This window comes from Carettochelys insculpta, chromosome 8 (assembly GCF_033958435.1).
Source record: "Carettochelys insculpta isolate YL-2023 chromosome 8, ASM3395843v1, whole genome shotgun sequence".
Classification (NCBI taxonomy): Eukaryota; Metazoa; Chordata; order Testudines; family Carettochelyidae; genus Carettochelys; species Carettochelys insculpta.
In genome coordinates, this window is record NC_134144.1 from 63,436,697 (window position 1) to 63,443,378 (window position 6,682).

The window sequence follows — 6,682 nt, forward strand, 5'->3', positions numbered from 1 at the left end:
GAAGGGGGATGGAGGGAATGGGAGAGGACTTGGGAGAAGGGATGGGATCTCAGGGAAGGGGCAGAGGTGGGCTGGGGGCAGGAACTAGTTTTCTGCAAGCTGAGAATTAAAGTTGTCAACTTTCAGATGACACTTGTTTTCTAAGCTGTTGGGGGCAAGGCTATCTCTTTGTACAGTGCTTGGCTCAGCTCTGCCCCTCAAATAATAAAACAATGCAACTGAAGAAGAAGGCCAGAATAAGGGAGATGTGGCTGAAATGGCAATTCACTTGGCATTTAGAACTGAAAAGTGCATATGTGTGCTTAAAGCCCAAAGGATTTAGGGTGTGGGGGGGCTGGCTCTGTACGCACAAACCCTATTTCTTGCAACACAACCGTCAACCCAAATTATTACTTTTGCATAGCCATTGCATTCACAGCAGCAACAAAAATAGAACGGTAGGAGCTGAGAATTTATAACCCACCTGTGGTGGTCTGTGATGGCAAAGTCTGCAGGGGCGAGGGAAGCTTCGCCCCTTTCCACCATTGCCCTTGGAAGTCAAATTTTTCCTGGGGGTTAGTTACTGGAATAAGAGGCAAGAGTGGGAGTCTTCGGATACAGACAGTTCAGATAAGAAATGTTCATGTGTGAGCTGCTGTTCTCTAGTGGATGGCTCATGGAGAGGCTACAGTGACTACTGGTGGTGCTAGCTCAGAGTGATCTTTAGCTCAGGTAGCAAAGGCTGGTGTGTTCATAGCTGAACCATCAAGTTTCTAGTCTCTGCTCCACCTGGAGCATCTTTCACTGCATCTACACAGTGAGATGAATTCAAATTTCGAGGCTTTAGCTCGATATTAAAACGTGACTGTCGTCACATGTAATACTGTTGATGTGATTTATTGAGTCATAAGGCCGATTACAGAATATCGATATTATGGGACAGATATGGGGGAGGGATAGCTCAGTGGTTTGAGCATTGGCTTGCTAAACCCAGGCTTGTGAGCTCAACCCTTGAGGAGTATCAGAGAGGTAGCCATGTTAGTCTGTACCTTCAAGAACAACAATAAGTCCTGTGGCACCTTATAGACTGACATATGTTGGAGCATAAGCTTTTGTGGGCAAAGACCTGCTTCATCAGATGCATCTGATGAAGCAGGTCTTTGCCCATGAAAGCTTATGGTCCCAAATATGTCAGTATATAAGGTGCCACAGGACTTCTTGTTCTCGAATCCTTGAGGAGGCCATTTACAGGTCTGGGGCAAACAAATTTAAAAAAAAATAAGTCGGAATGGTGCTTGGCCCTGCCAAAAGGGCAGGGGACTGGACTCAATGACTTCCCAAGGTCCCTTCCAGCTCTATGAGGTGTGTACCATTCTGTATTATCTCCAGTCAAGGCTAGTGTGGAAGGACTACATCCTTAATTCAAATTTGTGAGCCTCCACAAGTGTCCCATATGTATCCCACAACGATACGCAGCGACCCTTCAGATATGCCCTCTTTGTTGTGCACTGCTGTCAGGTGTGCAGGAAGAAGGTCAGAGTAAGCCTGTGAAGTTTGGATTGAATTTGAATTGGAGTTTAGCGGCTCAGCCCTGCAAATAGAAAGGGCGTTGATTATGAAAAAATCCCTTTGCCCATCGTGTTGCACCGTATCGGTAATCATTGCACCACATTGGTAGCAATTATTGGTAGCCCTGTCCTGCAATCGTGAGGACTCGGGTAGTGATCTGACTGTTGAGAAAGGCGTTCTTTCTCATGGGGGAGATGCAGAAAGCTGTTGACAAAACTGCTCACGCTATGTAGTGTAGACGTAGCTCAAGAGACTTGTAAAATCTTATCTACTGCATGAGCAGAAAGTTCTTGGGGTTCCTCCTCATACTGGTGGTGCAGTTGTATGAATCCCATCATCCCTGCATTGGTGATCCTGTGGGATAAGTGAATTCTTCTTAGAGGTGCTGTTTGACACCGGCTTAGAGGAAGAAAATACCTATTTTATTGGCTCAGGACCTCACTGTGCAAGGCCCTGTGGAAACAAAAAAAGACCGTGTTTGTCTCCAAGAACATGCAGACATTAGGTATCAAGCTTCATTTTGATATTGTCACAGGCTGTAACATTGTTCTCTCTTTCTAATCCATCGCCATCAAAGCCACACAGATGGTGGGCTAGTCCTTTAGGGCCAAAAAATGCCATCAGGGAAGTCCATCACCATTATAGAGTGCTTTCATCGCTTTTTTCCCTCTATTTTTTCAGTTCTGGGGTGCTAGTTCTTGGAAAGGCTGACGAGCCTAGCAGTGACATTGCTTATGGGGTTGTATTATGGCGTTGTATTATATGTTTGCATTCTGGTAGGACCCCAGGGGCCCAGTCAAAATGTGAGCACTGTACAAACACACAGTTTGAGACAGGCCCTGCTTTACATGCCCTACAAGCTAAATACATCAGACCAATAAAAGGGGCCAAGAGGCACAGAGAGGTCACGTGGTCACAGAGCAGATCAGAGGCACAGCCGGAAATACACATTAGGAATATAGGACCTTTGATTCCAAATCGGTGTTCCCTGTAACATGGGTCCTTGTGTGGCTGCTCAGGAGAGATTCAAATGCCGTCCATCTGATTAGCGGAGTGCTCGTTGCTAAGTTTTTGTTTCTAGTGGTGGTGCACATGTGCATACCTTGGTGCACATAAAATTATTCCACACATGGGAAAAATCTGCACATAGATGGAAAGGGTTAGAAGGAATGTTGTTTCTAATAATAGTGGCTTATTCGTTAGCCCATCCTGACTCGCCACCGTAGGTAGGAGTGATTGTCATAAATACTTTGGACACACGTTGGTTTAAATGTTCTTCATAATTAAGAAGGTGGTAGTGGCCTGGGGCTTATGGCACAGGATTGGGAGCAGGAACACTGACTCCCTGAGTGCTGCCCCTTCATTAGAAGCAAGAGGGATGCCAGCCAGGTGCTAAAGTGAATTATTCCGCAAAAACCTACCCTTGAATTTTTCCCAGACTCAGTATGTGTTGTGGGCTACAGCCTATCTGTGAGTGAGGCCAGGTCTACACCAGAGGACAAAATCGATTTTAGATACACAAGTCTAGCTAAGAGAAAATGTGTCGCTACAGTTGCCAAATCTAATATTGATATTCCCTGCCATCCCTACAGCAGGAGATCTCTAGGAGAAGCTCTCCTGTGGACTTTTCTTATTCCTCGCAGTTGACAGGAGTGCCAGGGTCAACAGTGGTGCCAAGACATTTTGATTTAGTGTGGCCCCCACTAGTCATGCTAAATCAAACCCCCAGAAGCTTGACCACCAGCGTGTCGATCTTCCCATAAGTGTGGATGTATCCTAGAAGTGTGTGAGGACAGTGCCTACCATCGTACGGTGGGTGGGGTGGAGGGGGGCAGCAGAATGCAGACAATGCTAGTAATGGGCCAGCTTCAGCTACAGTTGCAGCTGTGGCCTATGTGGAGATGAGCACAATGTCTTTCCAGGAATTTTGCTCACTGAGTGTTAGGGTTGGGTGGCAAACTCTACAGCAACTTGAGGGAGCGAGGGGGACGGAAAGTGGCATCTGTCCTGGTGGGCTTCAAACCTCAGGATGAAGCACAGAGGTGAAGAGCCTGCAAACATCCATGTGAGTCGTCTCATGGGTCCTGTGGGACAACTCATGAGTAATGCTAATTTGTAGCCTGGTTACCACCGCGCCACAGTAATTCAGTGAGCTGGGTGATGATTATTGTGTTTACTTAGAGTAAATGTTTTGACAGACAAATAGGTTCCTTTACATATCCTGGCACATGATGCAAACAATCAGCTTTATGCTGGAAAATAGCTGCATCTAAATGAACGTCAATATAATCTGCTGCTATTTAGCATTCCGGCAAAGTTCACTGTGCATAGTCAGAATTAACATAGCAAAAAGGAAAATACAACTTAGCTCGCCCTCTTGTGTCTCTAAGAAATACTTCAGATTGGGCTAATGTAAACTGTGCACCATAGGGAGAGAATACTGCAGCCATTCACTGCTGCCTATAGCAGTAATACTAATACTCAGTTGCCACTGTGCTACCATTCTCTAGCTAGAGTGTTGCGCGTTCTACATATAAAGAGGATCTCTATGCAACTGTAGTAAACAAATCAATATGTTACTGATTAACTCCATTGACTTCAGGTACCGTGTTTTAGTGTGATTAAAATGAGGAGTCCTCTGGCTCTTTAGAGACTCAACGAAAGTATTTATTTCATATGATTGTAAGTAACCGGCCAACCTTAACTTTCAGATGTGTGTGCAGTTTCAGTTGACACAGTGGGAACACTGTGTAGAGCTCTGAGCACAAGATTTATCCCTTACTCTTTCATTTAGTGCTAAAGTCCTCTGGCTAGATTACTTGCTGTCTGGAGTCACAGGCTTTAAAGTCAGAAACGATCATTGTGACCATTTTGCCTGCCCTACTGCATAACACAGGATATACCTGAATTAATTCCTGTTTGACCTACAATGTATCTCTTAGAAAGCCACCCAACTGGGACTGAAAAGTTTCCAGTGCCTAAAAATCCACCACACGCTTTGGTAAACTGAGCCAGTGGGTAATCACCCTCACTGTTAAAAATGTCTGCCTTGTTTCATGGCTGACTTTGCCTAGCTTCACCTTCCAGCCATTAGCCATTTGTATGTAGCCTGCCAAAACTGGGTAAAGTATCCCAACAGAGGTCTCACCCATACCAAATACGGGGGGTAATGTAACTTCCCTTCTCCTGCAGCACCTTTCCCCTGTGTTTGCAGCCAAGGATTGTCTTAGTCCTTTTCACCACAGCATCATACTAGGAACTAACGTTCAGCATTCTAGCCGGTATGATACCTTAGTCTTTTTCCGAGTCGCTGTTCCCCACGATAGTCTCCGTATTGAAATGCATAGGGTTTGCTTGCAGTTTACTATGCCATCCAGAGTACCCTATATCCATGTCCTGCCCTCTTCATCATTTACTCTTCCTCCAAATCCCTGCATCATCAGCAAATTGCAGGGATGATCTGTTTTTTTTTCTGATCATTCATAAAATACTAAATAACATTGGGCCAAGAACCACTTCCTGAGGTGCTTCATTAGAAAAAACAGCTGCTTGCTGATGATCCCCCTTTCCAATTACATTTTGAGACCTGTCCATTAATCAGTTTATTTAATGTGTGGAATCTTATTCCGATTTCTTAATCAAAAGGCTGTGTGATACCAAGTCAAAGTGCCTTACAGAAATCCAAATGTATTACATCAACACATTCACCATTATCAACCAACTTTGAAACCTCAGCAACGTGTATATATCCAGACAGTTTGCGAAGCTCTATTTGTCATAAACCAGTATTGCTTGGCATTAATTATATTGCCCCATTTAATTCTTTATTAGTCAAGTCCTGTATAATCCATTGCATTATTTCCCTTGGCATCAATACCAGGCTGACTGGCCTCTCGTTATCTGAATTGGGGGGAGCAAACTTTGTGCATGGGGACCCCACTTTTTGGCCTTGCAATTAGCAGGGTTCCCCCAATTCCCGGGCAGCCCCGGAAGTGAGCAGCAGTCTCCCAAGAGTGACGTGTCATGCTCCCTCACTGACAGTTGTGACAGAGGCCGCAGGTGTGGAGATGGAGGCATCCTCAGGTTTGCAAAAAGGACCACCACTATCTCTGCCCTCCTCTTACAATGAGCACTTGCAATTCCAAGACAGTCTTCAATACACCCCACAGTGACCACCTTACAAACACTATTTTTGCAATATGTGCCCACACCTGGAACATTCCCATTGCAAATGGAGGTGTAAATTTACTAGTGCATTACCAAGTGTCCAAAGTCCAGTGTTTGAAGCAGCCTATGCGGGGCTTGACATAGTCCTGGCTGGGATGATTCATTTGGGGTTGATCCTGCTTTAGGCAAGGGGCTGGACTAGATGACCTCCTGAGGTCCCTTCTAGCCCTAGAATTCTATGATTCTCTCTTCACTCCCCCACAGCTGAGGGAGAAGAAAACACATACAACCAGGAAACCCTTAGCCTAACCTGTGCACTGTGCCAGGCTTTTGTGCCATGGGTGACTCCATGGCATCTATAATGTGTGTACCTTAGGGTCAGGGGTACAGGAACAATTTGTATATGTGTTCAGGGGTGTCAAGAGCCTCCGAGCCAAATGGTAACCCCTGTGCATGATGGAAATCAACACAGGGCCATGCAGCCAGCACCCCTATTTCCCATACCTATGCTTGTGTTGTGTTCCTGTCACATCAAATCTATCCCCTGTGCAAAAGAATGCTCCAGTTCTGCTGCATAGGATTAGAAACCTCCCTCAGCCAGAGAAACAGGCAGTAGATTGGCCCTCATGGGGTTTTAGTCTGAGAAGTGCCTACGTAAGGATTATATTGGTCTGACAGTGATTTTTCAGACCAATTGGTCTGATTTTTCTCTTTTTAACCCTAGTTATCTGCTCTACAGCCTCAGCCTGAGATCTGCAAATCAAGCTAAGTTTCCTTCTCACTCATGTCACCTGTGGAAGGATTATACAGACCAAATAATATCTTTGGTGACACCTGTGCAGGTTCTCCTTGCCATCAGTTCCTTTGGACAGATGTAACAGATTAGCTTTCTCATTGGAATCTAGCAAACACAGAGAGGGAAAGGAGTTGTGGGCTATGCTAGCCTTCCATTGTGCCTAGAAGTGAA